Source organism: Mercenaria mercenaria, chromosome 10 (genome assembly GCF_021730395.1).
Source record: "Mercenaria mercenaria strain notata chromosome 10, MADL_Memer_1, whole genome shotgun sequence".
Classification (NCBI taxonomy): Eukaryota; Metazoa; Mollusca; class Bivalvia; order Venerida; family Veneridae; genus Mercenaria; species Mercenaria mercenaria.
The window spans coordinates 38,798,786-38,819,823 of NC_069370.1; the positions used below are offsets into that span (position 1 = coordinate 38,798,786).

Sequence of the window (21,038 nt, forward strand, 5' to 3'; positions counted from 1 at the left end):
GGTGAGCTAAACAAGAGGGTCATGATGGCCCTATATCGTTCGCCCGGGTCACTTGCACACATTATTGAACTAAAAAGGTTTGACATTGACCTTTGAGTAGAAGGGGTCCTCTACCAGTCAAGACGTACCCCCTTTTCAAGTGTGAAGACCAAGGCAAAATAGTTCGCCAATTACTTTAAATACTTTAAATGTTAGGTTTGCTTTTGACCTTTGACCCAGTGACCTCATAATCAGTTTGGGACATCTATTGGTTAAGACAAACACCCACAAATTTGACGGGTTCAAGGATCATTTAACATAACATAAAAGGTCCGACCTTGAACTTTGACCATTTAATGACCTCTGCCAGTAAGGGACATCTGCTAGGCAAGACTCATTAACTCCCTAGCTATTTGGAACACTTCAGGGCCATTTAAGGAACATGACAGATTTGGCCTTGACATTTGGCCCACTGACCTCCAATTTCATACAGGTCACATACTGTTCACGGTCAAGCGGTCTATGAAAAAAATAATATTAGTCCAAATGATTTGACAAACTAAACAATACCCACGAAACGCCACCTGAACGAAATAAAGACATGTATTAAAGCTGTAAAATGGTCATAAAGGATCTGACTGTGTAAAAGACCTGTGACTCCAAAAAACAGTCGCAATTATACAGCTGTAAATTCGAAGAAAACTAGTTACCATCTCTATAAGAACAAGAGCCACTTTGGACATGACCAACCCCCCCCCCCCCCCCCCTCACCCCCGAAGCAAAGTTGTCATCTGAAATGTTGTGAAATAAATTAATTTCTGGTACTGAAGTATACACATATCAGTTAGAGGAGCTAGTTTATTCATGGTCATAAACTTAATGTCCTCTGTCATTGTGTGAAGTATTAATTGAATAAAGGGAGATAATTGAACAAATAGGCACGATAGAGTTATGGTTCTTGTACTCTGCACTTCCCCTTATTGTCCTTTATCTATGTATGCAGTTGGAATAAATTCCCTCGAGTACTTTTAGAGTAAAGGGAGATAATTTTTAAAAAATGACAGGGTAGTTATGGTTCTTGTACACTGCACTTCCCCTTAATGTTCTGAAAAGTTTACTTTCATGAAAAGTTAGCTGGTATTATTATACCAGATTTATATTATTATACCAGATTTATAATAAATTATAAATCTGGTATAATAATAATAATAGCTGGTATCATGAAACTTTATCTGGTATGTTGTGGCAGTTTAAAGTACTTACTAGCAAGTTTTCATGTTAAGATATTTAATTTGCATTAATGAAAAATGTATCTGTGTTCACGATATTTTTTAGTTTTCATGAAAACCTTCTTCATTTTGCAAAAGTTTTCATGAAAACTAATAGTTAAGTTGTAGCAGTTTTATGCCACCATAAGAATGACCATTTGCATATATAGATGCTATTGTGTATATGATTTACTGGTGATTTGAAAGGGATGAGACTCTAATAAACAAATAGATATAATGATAAAATGTAATTTTAAGTCAAAAGTAACATATATTATATTAGCAATAAAAATTATATTTCCATTGCATACCCAAAATTTTCTACGTATGTCTTATTTAATTAAAAGAAACAAAATTATGAAATTTGAAATATGTTTTCGCTAAACTGCTCATTTTTACATAAAACGTAGTATTATTTATAATAAAATTTACTACGATTGTTCTCATTTCTAACATATTTACATTGTTTAAAGCATATATCGTTTGTTAAAAATTGCCATTAATTACTTATCAAAAATACGAGAGCCGTTATTAATCTTGAAGAAAATTGAGCGTGACAAGACAATATCAGTGTTTGCAATTACATACATATTTTATGTTTTCCTTGACTATAAAATTTTGGATATAGACTGTAACTCATACAGCTTTTCGTTTTTGCTAAGTCGTGTGGTAATACAACGTTGCGAAAAAAATGGCATTAGAATTACATATACAAAACTGTAGATCTAAAATTAACAATATGTCAGATTAAAATATATAATGAGTAACTTCACAAGAAGTCAATATATAGATAAACTTCCTCTTTATTTATCTAAACAGTTGTGCCTGCTTTTGACCAGAAATCATCGCCTTCCGGTTGAACTGGAGCGATGGCAAATGATACCGGCACATGACCGTAAATGTATTTCATTATATTTTTGTTTGCCCAACTTTTGAAACAGAGAGGAAAAATACATAGATAGTTATTGCAGGTATAGACTAAGTGCGTTTTAATTTATTAATTTGTTAACATCTGATAATACAAAGAAACTTGAAAAATTAAGTATTTTCTGTGACAAGTTTCGTTTTGTTTAATTAAGCAGTTAAGCCAGTGTCAAGTTGTTAACATATAAAACACTGTAAAATTTTGTAAAATGTTGCACAAATTTCGCGTTTAAAAATATGTCTGTTTGAATTTATCTGCACTGTATCTTGTAAATGTAATGTAGACGTTTTCCACTATGCATTTTGTATACTAGTTATATGTAATCATACAGCTGATGTTTTATGCTATTGCGGGACTTTTGTATTTTCTGTAAATAAAATCTTAAAAAATAGGGTCTGTATTGTTTTAACGCTCGTTATTAAGGGGAAATTGGCACTTTCATCACAGGTCCATTAAAGGATTACCAGCGCTGCATAAAACATTTGTATTATTTCATATCAGCTTTACTCTACTTTGCAAGTAATCTAGAAATTGGTTTTATGTAAAATGATTTTGAATTGAATGTTAAAAATAAATGATTTGTACAATACTTTATGAAAACATCATGAAAATTATCATGGTGTTAAATCACTACACTTTATAAAAGTTCTATTCACATTTTTCGTGACAGATTTTTTCTTGTTGTTTTTCTCTTTTTTCTTTATATTATGTTTAATATCACCATATATCTTTATACCTTAATATCGTATAAATACATTTGTAAAGTATGAATTAAACGTTTTACGGCCCAACATAACAACAGTAATTTCCTTCAGAAACGTAGGCCGAAAGTTCAAATAAAGAAAAAATTAATATATTCACCATTAAATAAAAAGACCATTAGTTCTTTCTATGGTTTTTTATCAAATACAAATACAAATATCTTTTTTTTTCATTCAGGTCAAGGTATTGACAACATGAGGCAAATAATCATTAACAAAATTCAAGGCTCATAGTTTACAAATACAACTCATTATGAATAAAAAGTAAACACATGGGAGTACCAAACAAATCATATTCCAAAGTTGCAACTTTACATATGTGTGTGTGTGTGTGTTCGGGTTTAACGTCTTTTTCAACAGTTCTTTAGTCATATAAACGACGGTGTCTACTTGTAGCGTAACAGTGAGCACAATGCCCAACTTTATAGTGCTGCCTCACTGGAATATCACGCCGTAGACACGTGACATGATACCCCACCCAGTCACATTATACTGACACCGGGCTGACCAGTCCTAGCACTATCCTCTTAATGCTGAGCGCCAAGCGAGGAAGCTACTAGTATTTGGTATGACGCGGCCGGCGATCGAACCCAGAACCCACGAACTCCTGCACTCGAAGCAGACGCTCTACCACTAGGCTACCGAGGCGGTTCATATACATATATGTACATGCGTACAAACATATATATACATATATACACATACATATACATGTATGCATCTACATAAATGTGCACATACACATACCTTAACTATAACATCGCTAACGTCCTTCTATCAGCCAATGACACCTTGATAAAATCTGTAAAAAGATCCCTTGGAAGCTTAGAATGCAACCAAGCAACATAATAGTAGATTCGGTTTGACTGTCTGTTCATGAGAGGTAATGGAAAGTGCAACATCCCTCATGCCCTCCTTGCACCGGCTTAAGCGGAACTCGATTACATAGATATTGGATTTTACTTAAATCAGTTATTGTATGTAAGAGTAATTGACATAATCGACACTGTTATATTAATATAAATAACAGAAAGAGAGAGAACTACAGCATAAGAAGGGGAAAAACGCACCTCTTTCTTTTAAGTATCTAAAGTATCATTAAATACAATATTTGATTGAGCAATTATACATTTAAAATCAGACTCATTACGTCGAATACAATATTCAAATACAAATTAATTTAAATTATTAAACCATTTCCTTTAACATTTTGACCACAATACCGCATGCTTACGTGGCATTACATATCATCTGCATATGACGCTACAACAACAACATCGCGCTGACGTTCATTATTTTTCAAAATTAGTGAAAATAGATGTATGTTGGTTCATTAAATTTCTATTTTGAAATATATTTCATTCAAAAGATATATTCATTGAGAGTAAGAAATCGCTTGCACACAAACGTTGCTTTAAGTTAACTCATGTATGACACTTTTCCACATTTAATATAGAAAAAAGGGGGTAAATGGGAATCCTAAAATCGTGGCGTGAGTCAGTCGAAATTAGAGATAAAATGTATTTAAAAAAAAGGAATTTGATGAATCAAATTTGAAAATTTACAAACTTCTTGCACCTAAGGATTCTTAATTTTAGTATTTTAGTTATTTAGTAAAATGTATACATGCCCTTTTTATTTCTGTATAGATAATCTGACCGCTATCGATTATTGGCTGGTGATATATTCTTCGGAATGGTATATTTGTAAATAAATTAGTTCAACATACACTGATATTTATCTGAAAATAAACAGAAATGGAACTTAGTCAGATGCCACTCCCAACAGATACTACGTGGCCAAATTCTTGAATTCGAAAAAGAAATAAATTTTACTGAAACGTATTCTTGCTTTGCTTTTCATCAGTCATTTTTCCATTTTCATACAAAAGCCATTGTACTTTTTTCATGCATTTATATGCTTACTATGGTGTGCCAAACGAGGCAATATTCTTTGAATCGACGACAAGTAAATACAGTAAAATATCTAAATATAAAACTGTGTTTTCAAGAACATATCTGCCCTCAAACTTCGTATCTTTGTCTTTAAGTTAAGCTTACCAGACACGACATAATATAATTTTGTAACTTATTATCCTATCGCTCTGGCGAAATTACGTTTTGGCCGTAAAGTAAAAACACACGATATTTCCTTATTTCGTTTTCTGCGTGTGCTTAAATGACTGATTTCTTTCTTTTACGCTGCATTTCCACAGCGGCTATAGAACGTTACAACGTAACAAAGAAAACACAAGAAAATATCGTTATTTTTAGCAGGAGGATGAACTTAGGACGAAGTCAGCCATCACACATAGATCGTGATGGGGATGGATGTGCCACTTCCAGGCAAATTTCGGTTAGGAGCATGTAGACATAATCGTGCTGAATTGTATATAACTCTGTGTGTTTTAACACAACTTTATGTTCAAGTTTCCAAAATGTTTCGATACAAAAAATTGAAAACTAGTTGCAACATTACATAATATTTTTATTTATTTTGTTTCAAATTATATAAATTGGACAAGGGTCTTGCTGGACCTTAGTTAATGTTTGCGGTGCCCAAAGAATAATCTGTGAGTGGGAATTTTACAGGAATCACGTACTAAAGAAACGTCAAGAATGCTATGCCCAGGTCTAGTCATAAATAAATATCTGTGCTGCATGATTACGCCCCTTTCTGAAAATCACGGCAGTCTGTTTTCCGGTGTATGTTTTGGTATAACTAAATTTTTGAAAATGCATTCAAACATTGGATAAAACGCCTGAAGCTTTGTAGAAAAAGGAAATACTTCGAAGGTATATGACAAATTTATATATTATATTATACCAAATTTATATATCATATTATACCAAATTTATATATTTATATCGTAAAATTATAAAAAAAAATATTTTTTATTCTTTTTTATTTTTAATACATATATATTATACCAGATTTATATAGCCCCCTTTTCATGATAAGCACGTTCAAAAGCAAAGGTAGCCACTCAGGGCGCCAAATTCATCCTCTACTAATACAGACACCGAGCAAACTGACCAGAGGGAAAGAGTGAGTTTATCAGTATGACATATTTTGGGGATCCGATAACATGCCGAGTACTGATAATATGCATTTTCATTGATCATGATTTACTGAGTCATGGTTCTTAAAGCAATTTAAATTTCTTTAAAAATATTAAAATGCAATGATACTAATGATAATAAACAAACACTACTTATAAATCACATAGATAAGATGAGTTTCTTGGACCTTTCGTAAACTGTGACATAGGCGGATAAGATGGCCTCATTTAACCTTTACCCTGCTAAATCTCTAAAATGGACTAGTCCATCATTCAATTTGGACAATACCATTTATTATTCGAAGGGGTGTTCACTGAAAATTTACTGACTGAACGGACGTGCAGGCTGATCTTGGTCTGCATTCAATTTGGCAGAATCACTTGCCGCCAGCAGGCTAAAGGTTAATGTTATATTAATGTGCATGGAGCTTTTTTCAAGCACCTAATTACTTATATCTGGCTTGAGTCAAGGTAGCCTGCTCGTCAAAAGTTTTTTTCAACTTTGTTTTGTATGTGATAAAAAGAATATTAAGTCAGAGTAGTTCCGTTAACATTTTTTTTTCAATTTCCCCAAAATAAAACGAAAGCGAAGCGCACGAATCATATCATGTTATTTTATTTGTTCAATAACTTCAGTATTTGATATCCTCTGTATCTGCAAGAAGTCCGTATTGTATAAATGTTTAATGGTGTGCTATATTGAACGTTTACGACAAAGTCCGAGAAAAATTATCACAGATATGCTATTGACTGCTATGCTCTACAAGTATTTATTAACAATAACAACCTGAAAATATCTGTAAAGATGTTTACATGAAAACGCGAAAAATCAGAAACGACAGATGACTATTCATCAAACGCCGATAGTGTAAATCAAAGCATGCAATTAAAAAATTGCTGAAATAGAAAGCAACCTAAATCTTGTCAGACAAGCCATAGACAATCTGCAAGCAGAAAGACTAGAAGACAGAATCACTATCTATGATCTAAAGGAAGGGGTAAAAATGCTACAACAATCGTTTGAAAAGAACAAGGAAGGCAAGAAAGGACAAAAAGAGACAGTGATGAAATTAAAAATTGATACTGAATACTTAAACAGTAAGCTCACTAAAATTAACGAGGAGACCAAAAATAAGGGCTTGAACCAGGAAGCTGCTGTCTCTTATGTAAATGTCAAAAAACGATTAAAATCATAGTGAATCGAGAAGCACCTCATCGCTTTTTAAGTCAATAGAGCAAAAGAAGTTGAATCTATTTATTTATTTTGTTGGGTTTAAAGTCGCACCGACACAATTATAGGTCATATGGCGACTTAAAGAAGTTGAAAAAACTGAAGTTTCGAACAAACGCGCAGAAATCCACAAATGAAATGATATATCAAGTGTCAATTCCTGCAACTCAAAAATCAACGGGGCAAGTACGACACAAAAAAAACAACATGCCCAAAATTTGAAGCAAACAGACTCGGTATTACTTTCCTATGCAAATGTCGTGAAACAGCCAATACCAGTATGTGTATCAAATAGACATTTCTGCAGAGAAAGTAAATCATGAACACACAAAAAAAATGAACTAACATCAATGCAAACAGATAAACCTTCATTTGTTGCTGAGGGACGAACGACCAAAAATAGAAACAACCGTCAAAGTGTACCTGTATTCGAAAGTGGTCATTCTCGTCAAGACGGTATTATGTCGAAGGAATAGCCTCATATTCAGACAGATATAGCATCATAGAATATTAACGCTAGTAGGAGTCAAAGTTATAGATACTCAATGTGGCAGTCTCGCAGGTTATCTTGTTGAAAATAAGAAATTTTGACCTCGACGGTTATATTGTAGAAGGTGACATTTGATTGTTTTAATTAATTAAATGTAAATAATCCTAAAGCAAGAGAAACATCATTATCGAATGTAACTTAATTGATGCATGGAGAGAACAAAACATTGAAAAAAAAAACAGTATAATGGTTTAAGAGAAATCCTGTCAAAAAAGCAAGACTAGATCTTTTCCTAATTTCCAGTAATTTATACACAGACTTGAGTAATGCGTCAATTTTACCAGGCTATAGAACAGACCATTCAATGATTTTATTAAGTTTTGAATTCAGAAAGTTTAAGAAAGGTACCTCATACTGGTAATTCAACAACTCTTTGTTAACAGATATTCAATTTCTTGAACAAACTAAGCAACTTATAATGCAGATTAAAAGACAATACGCTTCAGAAGAACAATCTTCACAAGAACCAGTAGAAAATATAAGTAATGAAGAATTAAGATTGATCATAAATGATAAACTATTTTTTGAGGTTCTTTTAATGGAGCTTAGGGGGGAAAGTATAGCTTTCTCCTCCTTTAAGAAAAAACAAGAAGATAAAAAACAAGAGAAACTTATAAATGGGATTAGTACCCTTGAAAAACAAAATAATATTAACTTTGAATTTTTACAGAGTAAAAAAACAGAACTGGTAGATTTGAGATAAAAAAATTGCAGGGTGCCTATATAAGGTCTAGAGCTAAGTGGATCGCTGAGGGCGAAAAACCCACAAAATACTTTTGCGGTCTAGAAAAAAGGAATTTTGTTTCTAAGTTAATGAACTCTTTGTACTCGACATCAGGAGCCCTCCTGCAAAAGCAAGAGGAAATTATGAATGAGGTTGTTAACCATTATAAAAACTTATACTCAGTAAGACAGACTGAAACAGTAGAATTAGACCATATTTTACAAAATGGTAGTATCCCAAAATTAAGTGAAAATGAGAAACAAGGTTTAGAAGGACATCTTACATACAGTGAGATGCTGAACAGTCTAAAAAAAGTCAAATGACACAGCGCCTGGTACTAGTGGGCTTACCACTGCCTTTTTTAAATTTTTCTGGTCGGATATTGGCCATCAATTAACTATGCCTTCGATTCGGGGAATCTGTCAGTTACCCTTAAACAAGGGGTTATAACCTGTATCCCAAAGGGAGATAAGTATAAACGTTACATTAAAAATTGGCGTCCCATTTCTCTTTTGAATGTCTTACCAAATTTGATTAGTCCAGACCAAACTGGTTTACTTCCTGGAAGATTTATTGCAGATAATATAAGACTAGTGTATGATGTAATGTTCCACACAGAAGAACAACAAATACCAGGAATGTTATTGTTAGTGGATTTTGCAACGGCTTTTGGGTGCCTTTCATGGTCCTTTATGTACAAAGTGTTACTGTATTGTAATTTTGGTGAAAATTTCATAAACTGGGTTACATTGTTTTATAATGACATACAATCTTGTGTCAATATAAATGGTCATGTGTCAGATTGGTTTAGGGTCCAACGACGTTGCCGTCAGGGGGATCCCCTGTCCCCTTATATCTTTATTCTGTGTGCGGAAGTATTAGCAGCAATATTTGAAACAAAACAAAAATATTAAAGGGATAAGAATAAATAATATAGAATTTCTCCTGTCACAGTATGCGGATGACACAACTGTATTATTAGACGGAACTGAAAAGTCCTTAAAACACAATACAAACATTAGACTCTTTGCAAGAATATCGGGACTACAAATAAACATAGATAAAACAAAAGCTGTTCTGATTGGATCTTTAAAAAATAGCAGGTTTTTACCTTATCCAGAACTAGAAGGGTCATCAGTCCTATAGGTAGAAATATAGTCAGAAAAACACTAGCTTTACCAAAAATCAATCACCTTATTATGAGTTTGCCAAATCCAAATAATGATATCATAAAAACTTTGCAAAATTCTTTTTATACATTTTTATGGAATGGACAGGATAAGGTAAAAAGAAATATTAATATTCAGTCCTATAAAAATGGAGGTATAAAAATGATAGTTAGATACTTTCATTACCGCTTTAAAACTTACTTGGCTTCGCAGATATATGAGATATAATACTACATATTTTGAACTTATTACAGATATCTACCCTTTTCTTCAAACTTATAGTAAATATGGAATGAATTTTATGAATAATAAATTGAACACTGTTAGAAATTACTTTTGGAATGATGTCTTTAAAGGAATCATACGAATAAATGATCAATACCCAAAAGGCTGGAGTGATTTTTGTGCACTGCCAGTATGGCACAGCAGTAATTTTAAATTTGGTGGTGCTAGTTTTCGCTTTCTCATGTTTATAAGGAAAGGAGTTTTATTAGTCAACGATTTTCTAGATAAAAATGGAAATTTTCTGTTGTATAAATATGAAGTCAGAACAAATTTTTTACAATACCAAAGTATTATCGCATCAATAAGAGATTTCATTGACAAGGTTAGTTTTCCACATTATGCAAAAAGGGAAACCTCACCTTTACAACCGTTTGCAGTAAAAATAATTAATAGTCAAATAAAATGATGTAGTAAAATCTATCCTTCCCTACTTGCCAGGCCAAAAATAATCCTCTCTTCAAGGAGAAAATGGACTGATTAATTAAATTTAAATGCGCTTTTTAATTGGATATATATATATATATATATATATATATATATATAAATTCCCTTTCATTGTAACTAAAGATACAAATTTGCAATGGTTTCAATTCAGACTGAATCATAGAATCATTGCAACATATTACTCTCTCCAAAAAATGGGTTTAAGAAATGATTCGTTATGTTCTTTCTGTAATACAGAAACTGAAACTTTACAACATTTATTTTTATTATTGCCATTATAGTAACTTATACTGGACTGAGGCCAAAAGATGGATAAACGAAACTTGTCCGAATATTTCCACTGAATGGTCAAAGACAGATATTATTTTAGGTAACGAAAAATTTAGCATTGCATTAATGAATATATTACTAAATGCGAAATGTCGAACTAGAAACATATTTCCAAGCTTTCAATTGTTCAAAACACAAATGGAAATGCTACTGAAACTTGAACATTTTAACTCTAAAAAAGAAAACAAATTAAACAAATTCAATCTGAAATGGAGTGATTGTTTATCTCTGCTTTCACTAGACAACTAATCTTTCTTTTGTACAGTTCGTTTCTGAATCTCCCCAGTGCTGCACCACCAACCCCTACTTTGTTTCTGTCCGTTCTCTCCCCCCTCCCCACCCCACCACCCCCGTTTTTTTCTCAAGCTTTTTTGCATAGTCTCTCATGCCGATCTGGTATCTTTTATTTTTGTTCTTTATTAAGGTTATAAGAAGTAGGTATTACAAACAAGAAAGATGAATAACTGTGTTTTGATTAGCTTATTATGCTTGTAGGAATTATTTCCCTTTTATTTAGCTCAATAGTAGTTATTATACTATGGTATATTGCTTTGACCCTTGTTTTTGTTTAGCACAATCGGTTCTGCCTTTCAGACCAGTGTAGATCTTGATTGGCCTGCACAGCAGTGCAGTCTGATCAAGATCTGCGCTCTTTTTTCTTTTTTTCGCCTATTGGTCAGTATCTTTTGGTAAACATCTTTTAATCTCTCGATAGTACTGTCCGAATTGAAGGACAGACAAATTCTTTAAAGAAATCTAACATGGCAAGGGTCAGGGCTTTATACAAGTTTTAGATAATACAATTTTTTCAAACAACTCGGTATGTAATCACCTACTTATAGAATATTTCATATACTATATGCTATATGCTGTAACCTACTTTTGACAAAAAAAAATATTGTAGAAGGTGGTATTCCAAACGTGAATGGGAATCAAAGTTTTATACATGCCAGGAGAAAGGGGGAACATAACTACCTGGGAGCCGACTAAGTAAACCTCCGCCATGAAGAATCAAATATCACTCATTTCTATTATTTTTATCTATTTAACGACAATTAACAATATACTTACCGATACCTGAATATGCTGTAATATACCTACATTGAATATACGAGGAGTTATGTCCTCAGTTGGAAGTCTCAGTTATCTTCTTCAAAGATATGATACTGACATCGCATGTGTCATGGAATATAAACTTAAAACAAACTCTTCCGCATTCCTAGATACAATTCACACGAACTATAAAGCTCTTATAGTTTGTGATAGCTTTTGGTCATGTGGCAAAGGAGGAGTAAGCATCCTATATAAGAAGTCACTAGTGTTCAGCACGAAACAAATACTTAATACGAACTCGCATAGAATTACCGGCATTCAGCTTTGTCGTGTAAATACCTTACCAGTATACATATTCTGCATCTGTATGCCATGTGTGAATTATCCTGATGAAGATTATAATAAGGAATGCTTAGACAATTTACAGTTTGTATGAAGTATACTCACTTTCAGGAACAATCGTTTTCTGTGCTGACTGGAACGTAAACTTACAATATACAGACAATAATGACTGTGGCCAAAGAGTGGAAGCGTTTATGTAGTTCCTTAATCTAAATGGTCTGAGGATAAAAAGGTTCAAATGGACTGAATTATACTTTCAAGCCGAGATATAAAATGCTTGACGGAGTTGTAATCAAGAAATGATTTCATCATTGAATGTCAACTGCTGTATCGTCTCAGATCACCAACTAATTGTTACCTTGTTAAACGTATCTGTTATGGTTTACACGTCTAAAGATGATCATATAGCGTGGAATAAATGCACAGAATATGACTTGCAAACATATTCAAACCATCTTGAAACAACGTTGCTAGAGCTTGATCTAAATTAATTATTACTACTTCAACAAATGCATTACCAAAGAGTATATACAACGCTCATGCGAAGCCCTGCTGGTCGATAAAATAAAAAAAATGCCCATACCGAACAAAGAAACGCCAGGATAAAATGGATTATGAATTATAGACCACGTGATCAGTCTGAAAATAGTTACATTTCATATAAAACTGCTAAACGACGGTTTATAAATACCAAAAAGGAAAAAATACAACTCTTCCGAGATAAATATTGCGAAGAACTCAGTACAGCAGCCAAATGTGACATGTGCTTGTTTTAGAGCTTATACCGGAACAAAGATTGTAATATATCCTCCACTATTTCAGAACTTAAAGTAATTGAATGTTGAAAACATGATCCACATGAAATTGATGAACTTTTCAGAGATTATTATTAGCAAGTACTTTCGCCAAGAAATAATGAAAAGTTCGACGGCAGTTTCCTTCAGAAATTAGATGCTGAAAAAGCATTCTTAGAGTCGGGTGACTACAGAGAGGATAAGCCTTTATCAAAGGCGGTTAAATTATGTGAAATTGAAAACGCATTGAAATCACTTAAAAAGCGAAAAGTGCCTGGTATTGGCAAAATTTTGTAAGTGAAGTCCTGAAGAAATACCTTCAGCCATGACTGAAACATCGGTTATACCAAGCTATTGTAAAACTGGAATAGCTATCCCTATATACAAAGATGGAAAACCTACAGATGTTCCCAAAAGCTATAGAACAGTTAGTTTTTTACCCATAATATACAAGGACTTGAAACATGGACGAATATTAACAGAAAGAACTTTCCAAATAAGCAGCAAAAATGCATGCCTAAACACTTAGGTCCGTTGACAGTATCATTAAACCTCAAAGAAACGATTGTTCACCAGTGTGAATTAAATTCAACTAGACGATGCTTTTGTAGAAAAGCGCATGTCTCCCCCAATGCATAGTCGTGTAGGCAAGAAGTCAATAGGGGACAGGAGCAAAAGTCAAAGAGAACTGACGGTTGGCTGCAATAGGGATCATCTACTTAGCATGACCAATCATCCCACTAAGTTTCAACATTCTGGGCCTAGTGGTTCTCAAGTTATGAATTGGAAACGGTTTTCCATGTTCAGGCCCCTGTGACTTTGGCCTTTGATCGAGTGACCCCAAAACCAGTGGGAGTCATCTACTCTGCATGTCCAATCATCCTATTAAGTTTCAATATTCTGGGTAAAGTGGTTCTCAAGTTATTGATTGGAAAGTGTTTTCTGTGTTCAGCCCCCGGTCACGTTGACATTTGATGGATTTATCCAAAAAACAAAAGGGTCATCTACTCTGTAGGTCCTATCACCCTATGAAATTTTAAAGTTCTGGTTCAAATGGTTCTTAAGTTACTGACTGGAAATGGATTTCCATGTTATGTCCGCTGCGACCTTGACCTTTAATGGAGTGAACCCAAAAACAATAAGGGTCATGCACTCTGTAAGTCTTATCATCCTATAAAGTTTCAACATTCTAGGTTAAGTGGTTCTCAAGTTATTGATTAAAAAGTGTTTTCTATGTGCAGCTCCCTGTGACCTTGACCTTTGATGGAGTGATCCCAAAATCAACAGATGTCATCTACTCTGTATGTCCAATCATCCTTTGAAGTTTCAATATTCTGGGCCAAGTGGTTCTCAAGATATTGATCGGAAATGGTTTTCCATGTTCAGGCCCCTGTGACCTTAACCTTTATTAGAGTGACCCCAAAATAAATAGCAGTCATCTACTCTGCATGAACAATCATCCTATGAAGTTTCAATATTCTGTGTCAAGTGGTTCTCATTTTATTGATCGGAAATTGTTTTCTATGTTCAAGCCATTGTGACCTTGACCTTTGATGGAGTGACCCCAAAATCAATAGGGGTCGTCTTCTCCATAAGCCCTGTCACACTAGGAAGTTTGAAGTTGACATTAATCTGATTGCCTCGTTTGCAAGTCTAGCCTTGGGCTTATTATTAAGACTTATTAAGTATACTTTCTAATCTTTAGTAAAGATTGTGAGCAAATATTGTGTTTTAACTCTTTGATAGTAAGAGTGACCTAACCTTGACCCAACTGGCTTTATATTCAACCCTTTCTTTGTTATTGATATAAGCATCCTATAGCCTATGATTCATGTGATTGCTTTCATTTTTATAGGCAGTGGCATTAACCATGTCCCCTCTGGTCCTATATGCAATCATAACACTGTCATCACAATAGACTATGTATTGGTCAAGTTCCACTTCAAAATATCAATCCCAAAATAAAATTATGACCCTAAGGAGTATCGAATGTTCAAAGACTCTTTCACTCTGTTTTATTAACGTTTCGGCCTTAAGGCCTTTATCAAAATGACAAATCACGACTACATCATGGCGTTCTCTCAATACAACAAAAAAATGAAATACAAAGCCGGAACTGACGTAACGTTGTTAAACGTCACCATCAAGAGCCGCTAAAAATCAGACTTTATTTTCTATAGCCTTGGTTCTATTTGATTCCGTGTATTCGACTTCATTTTATTGGTCAATCTTTGTTTACAGATTTTAGTAACAATGGTCGTGACAATGAACCAAAGACCTTGTAAGCAAGCCCAGCCTTGGTCTTACAATAAGAAACATACAGGTCTGGTTTAACAACTAGATCTTAGTAAACCCGCCCACTTAGCTCCATTGGGAGAGCGCAGATCTACGGATCGCGGGGTTGCGAATTCGAGCCCTGGGCGAGGCGTATGTTCTCCGTGACGATTTGATAAAAGACATTGTGTCTCAAATCCTTCGTCCTCAGCCGCTGATTCATGTGGAGCAGTTACTTGCAGAGAACAGGTTGATACTGGTACAGAATCCAGGAACGCCGGTTAGGTTAACTGCCCGCCGTAACATAACTGAAATACTGTTGAGAAACGGCGTTAACACCCCCCCCCCCCCCCCCCCCCCCCCCCCCCAATAAACAAGAGGACCATGATGGTCCTGAATCGCTCACCTCTTCCCACATGACCTAGTTTTGAGTATGACGTCGTTTTTTCTATTATTTGACATAGTGACCTAGTTTTTCAGCTCAAGTGACCCAGTTTTGAACTTGACCTAGATATTATCAAGATAAAAATTCTGACCAATTTTCATGAAGATCCATTGAAAAATATGGTCTCTAGAGAGGTCACAAGGTTTTTCTATTATTTGACCTATTGACCTAGTTTTCGAAAGTAAGTGACCCTGTTTTGACCTTTACCTAGATATCATCAAGGTGAACATTCTAACTAATTTTCATGAAGATCTCATGAAAAATATGGCCTCTAGAGAGGTCACAAGGTTTTTCTATTTTTATACCTACTGGCCTAGTTTTTGACCGCACGTGACCCAGTTTCGAACTTGACCGAGATATCATCAAGGTGAACATTCAGATCAATTTTCATGAAGATCCATTGAAAAATATGGCCTCTAAAGAGGTCAAAAGATTTTAATAATTTTAGACCCACTGACCTAGCTTTTGACCGCAGTTGATCCAGTTTCAAACTTGACCTAGATATCATCAGGATGAACATTCAGACCAACTTTCATACAGATCCCATGAAAAGTATGGCCTCTAGAGAGGTCACAAGGTTTTTCTATTTTTAGACCTACTGACCTAGTTTTTGACCGCACATGACCCTGTTTCGAACTTGACCTAGATATCATCAAGATAAACATTCAGACAAATTTTCATACAGATCCCATGAAAAATATGGCCTTTAGAGAGGTCACAAGGTTTTTCCATTATTTGACCTACTTACCTAGTTTTTGAAGGCACGTGACCCACTTTCAAACTTGACCTAGATATCATCAAGACGAACATTCAGACCAACTTTCATACAGATCCCATGAAAAATATGGCCTCTAGAGAGGTCACAAGTTTTTTCTATTATTTGACCTACTGACCTAGTTTTTGAAGGCACGTGACCCACTTTCGAACTTGACCTAGATATTATCAAGGTGAACATTCTGACCAATTTTCATGAAGATCTCATGAAATATATGGCCTCTAGCGAGGTCACAAAGTTTTTCTATTTTTAGACCTACTGACCTAGTTTTTGACCGCACATGACCCAGTTTCGAACATAACCTAGATATCATCAAGATGAACATTCAGACCAACTTTCATACAGATCCCATGAAAAATATGTCCTTTAGAGAGGTCACAAGGTTTTTCTATTATTTGACCTACTGACCTAGTTTTTGACGGCACGTGACCCAGTTTCGAACTTGACCTAGATATCATCAAGGTGAATGTTCTGACCAATTTTCATGAAGATGTTGTGAAATATATGGCCTCTAGAGAGGTTACAAGGTCTTCTATTTTTGACATAGTGACCTAGTTTTTGAAGGCACGTGACCCACTTTCGAATCTGACCTAGACATCATCAACGTGAATGTTCTGACCAATTTTCATGAAGATCTTGTGAAATATATGGCCTCTAGAGAGGTCACAAGGGATTTCTATTTTTAGACCTACTGACCTAGTTTTTGACCGCACATGACCCAGTTTCGAACTTGATCTAGATATCATCAAGATGAACATTCAGACCAACTTTCATACAGATCCCATGAAAAATATGGCCTTTAGAGAGGTCACAAGGTTTTTCTATTATTTGACCTGACCTAGTTTTTGACGGCACGTGATCCAGTTTCGAACTTTACCTAGATATCATCAAGATGAACGTTCTGACCAATTTTCATGAAGATCTTGTGAAATATATGGCCTCTAGAGAGGTCACAAGGTTTTTCTATTTTTAGACCTACTGACCTAGTTTTTGACGGCACGTGACCCAGTTTCGAACTTGACCTAGATATCATCAAGGTGAACGTTCCGACCAATTTTCATGAAGATCTTTTGAAATATATGGCCTCTAGAGAGGTCACAAAGTTTTTCTATTTTTAGACCTACTGACCTAGTTTTTGACCGCACATGACCCAGTTTCGAACTTGACTTAGATATCATCAAGGTGAACATTCTGACCAATTTTCATGAAGATCTTGTGAAATATATGACCTCTAGAGAGGTCACAAGGTTTTTCTATTTTTAGACCTACTGACCTAGTTTTTGATGGCACGTGACCCAGTTTCGAGCTTGACCTAGATATCATCAAGATAAACATTCTGACCAACTTTCATCAAGATCCCACGAAAAATGTAACCTCTAGAGTGGTCACAAGCAAAAGTTTACGGACGCACGGACGCACGCACGGACGACGGACGACGGACGCCGCGCGATCACAAAAGCTTACCTTGTCACTTTGTGACAGGTGAGCTAAAAAATCAAGATCTTAGTGATTGGGTAGACACTATTTTTGCCAATTCCGGTAAAATTAAATTGATCTAACTGATCTAAATTTCTAACTTAGTATTGATATATATAATCGGTATACAAAGTTTCATTTCATTGATTCTACCTTTTATTTTGCCTCAAGTTCCAAACATTTGACAAGGATGATATAGGACAGAGAGTCATAGACTAACAATCCAGACGATGTCCCTTGTTTTATGTTGATAAAATCAGACACTTAATTACCTCTTGGTGCTGTTTTTACATTATAGACTCGATTTCAGCTTGAACATTTCGGCCTGGTGGTTCCAATATTCCCGCTTTCATAGCTTTGGGTATTGTACAATCACCCCTTGGATATTGTGCCTGCTTTTTAATTTTGTCTTTTGGCAGTTCCTGTGATATGCAGGCTCCATAACCTCAGATCCCCTTTCTAAATTCCAGTTTGTTTAGTTCTGCGAAGTGTTTTCTCGATTAGGGCAAATCCATTATTTTTACTGGGGACCATACGCCGCTTTTCACGGAATTGCTTCCTAGGATATCATTGAAGGTTCCATGTGCACCGCCGTTTGAACACATCTGCGGATGTCTCTGTATTGTTATTTTTTGTACTTGTAACATGTGTCAGTATTGAGTTCTGCTCAACCCGGGGCTAGAGGGCGTGGACGGTAGCATCCATTTCCACTGCCGTCCATGAACATTCTCAATCGAACAGAGCCTGCAACAATTTCGTTTTTGTTGTGTTGAACGACCTGTGGAGTTTCCAATTTTTCTATTTTATTATCATAGCAGCGTTGTTTGTGCCGTGTGGCGGGCGTAAACAGTGTCCCCATTCATTCAATCAGGGCTGTTATATTTCGATCTTCTCAGATCGTTCAGCACGAATTTTATGTCGTGTTATTGGTACTGTTTCTGTCTGTGTGGTTCCAATTTTCCCGCTTTCATAGCTTTGGGTATTGTATAATCACCCCTTGGATAAGGTGCCGGCATTTTAATTTTGTCTTTTGGCAGTTCCTATGACATGCAGGCTCCATAACCTCAGATCCCCTTTCTAAATTCCAGTTTGTTTAGTTCTGCCTATTGTTATCTCGTTTAGGGCAAACCCATTGTTTTAACTGGGGACCATACGCCGCTTATCATAGAATTACACGCTAGTGTATCATTGAAGGTTCCATGTGTACCGCCGTATGAACCCATCTGCGGAGTTTTGTACGTGTATTGTACTATCTTTTTAACTTGTCAAATGTGCATTAATTATACGCTCTCTGAATTCGATATTATAATATTCGGCCCAACTTCGGTGATATCCGTATGTTTTACGGAAAGAAATTTTGGTGGAGAGTCTAAATATCATTATTAGTATTGTAAGTGAAATACGTACTCGTCGTTAGTATCGGTGGCTCAGTGTTTACAGCACATGGCTCGTATGCGGAAAATCGCTGGTTCGAGCCCATGAGCGGGAACATTTTTTTTTCATTTTTAATTGTTTATTGATTTATATGTTTTAAATTATAAAGGGACTCGTGAAGACTGAAATTAACGGGCTTCGCGAACAAAAGTGTTTCGTTGTGAATTTTTAGCGCCAAACCAAAGCATTGCCGCCCAGTCATTGCACTTCGATTATATAAAGTGTATGTTGAAATTTGTGGGAAAAACACAGACACTGAATGGTTTTGATCTTACGACCTCCAGGTTTCAAGCTATTGACAATGACCACTGAACTATCGTGACTTGCGTACATCCGTATACACGCTTAATATAAACCATTTTAATTGCTGGTTACTTTCCGTACACTGTACGGATTGTACCGAAAATCAACCGAATATTATAATATTCTTTGCACCGACCATGTAATCAATATGCATTTGACAGTTCAATAAAATAGAACAATAGCATGTGTCAATGTTGAGTTCTGCTTAACCCGGGGATAGAAGGCGTGAACGGTAGCACCCATTTCCACTGCCGTCCATGAATAGGCTCATTCAACCGATCCTGCAACCTTTTCGTTTTTGTCGTGTTGGGCGAGCTGTGGAGTTTCCACTTTTTCTATTTCATAGACGTTTTTGAAGGCAAGACTTCGGGTGTCATTTTCGTTGCAGAATGTTTGTGAAATCTGCTTTAAGTCTTACTTTTTATGCGATTGTACAGATATACAGGTTATGAGTTCACTAACAAAAAATGAATTATTATTAATATCTTAAATGTTGTTATTACATTTTTTTAAATTAATCTCCGGTCAATGGTCATGAAAACTTAATTAAGATCTTAATACAGATTTTTATTAATTTTTAATCATTTTATGATTCATTTGTGAAATATTGTGTCTGTTTGAAGTCAAACATAAATCTTACCTTGCTAAATTGCTACAATTAATGAACTTTTCCATCTTTCAATTTGGACTGCACAATTAATTGTTAAAGTGGGAACTTACCAAAAAGATACTGACTGAATGGAAAGTAGTACAGAGATATTGATCAAACTGCACGGATGTGCAGGCTGATCATGATCTACACTGGTCGCAAAGACAGAATCAATCCTGTCCAGCATGATAAGGGTTAAGCTAATCGGTTTGAATAGCTAACCGACTTTCCCATCACTAAGGACGAGGGAAGAATCTTAAACATAGTTTATCCAAATGCCAGATATTTAAAGTGCAAGCAGCTCAATCATTATAGCATGATGTAAAACAATTTCATCCTCTACTAGCATGATATAAAACAATTTTATCCTCTACAAAACCTTGGTTAATATTTATAGAAAGTATCTCATGTCGAACATTACCTATCTTAGTTTCATGTAAAGATACTTGTTTCTTGTTTTCGAAACACAGGTATGAAGTTAAAATGCTTTGAAATGCTTGCAAATGAACATATGTTTCTCAAAAATATACTTATTTATAATACTATTCAAGTGTACAATGCTGAACATTTAATATTTTCATATCAAGGAAATTTTCTGACCAAGAAACTGTTTTGAAGGAACATCAAATGCTCATAATATATTGAAAATGTTCTATTTGGGAGTATTCCAGTTTGCATTCAAAATCGATTTGGATCGCTAAACAGTGTATGTGCACGCTTATTCTCTACCGGCCTACATTAAGTGGACTGGAACATATATTTCTGA

The 21,038-nt window shown here is 35.0% G+C and overlaps 1 protein-coding gene across 1 annotated transcript in view; it reads left to right on the plus strand.

The window, feature by feature from the left end:
* Positions 1-21,038, plus strand: part of LOC123561860 (serine/threonine-protein kinase 11-interacting protein-like) — a 208,017-nt gene that overhangs the window by 168,879 nt on the left and 18,100 nt on the right. The window lies entirely within an intron of this gene.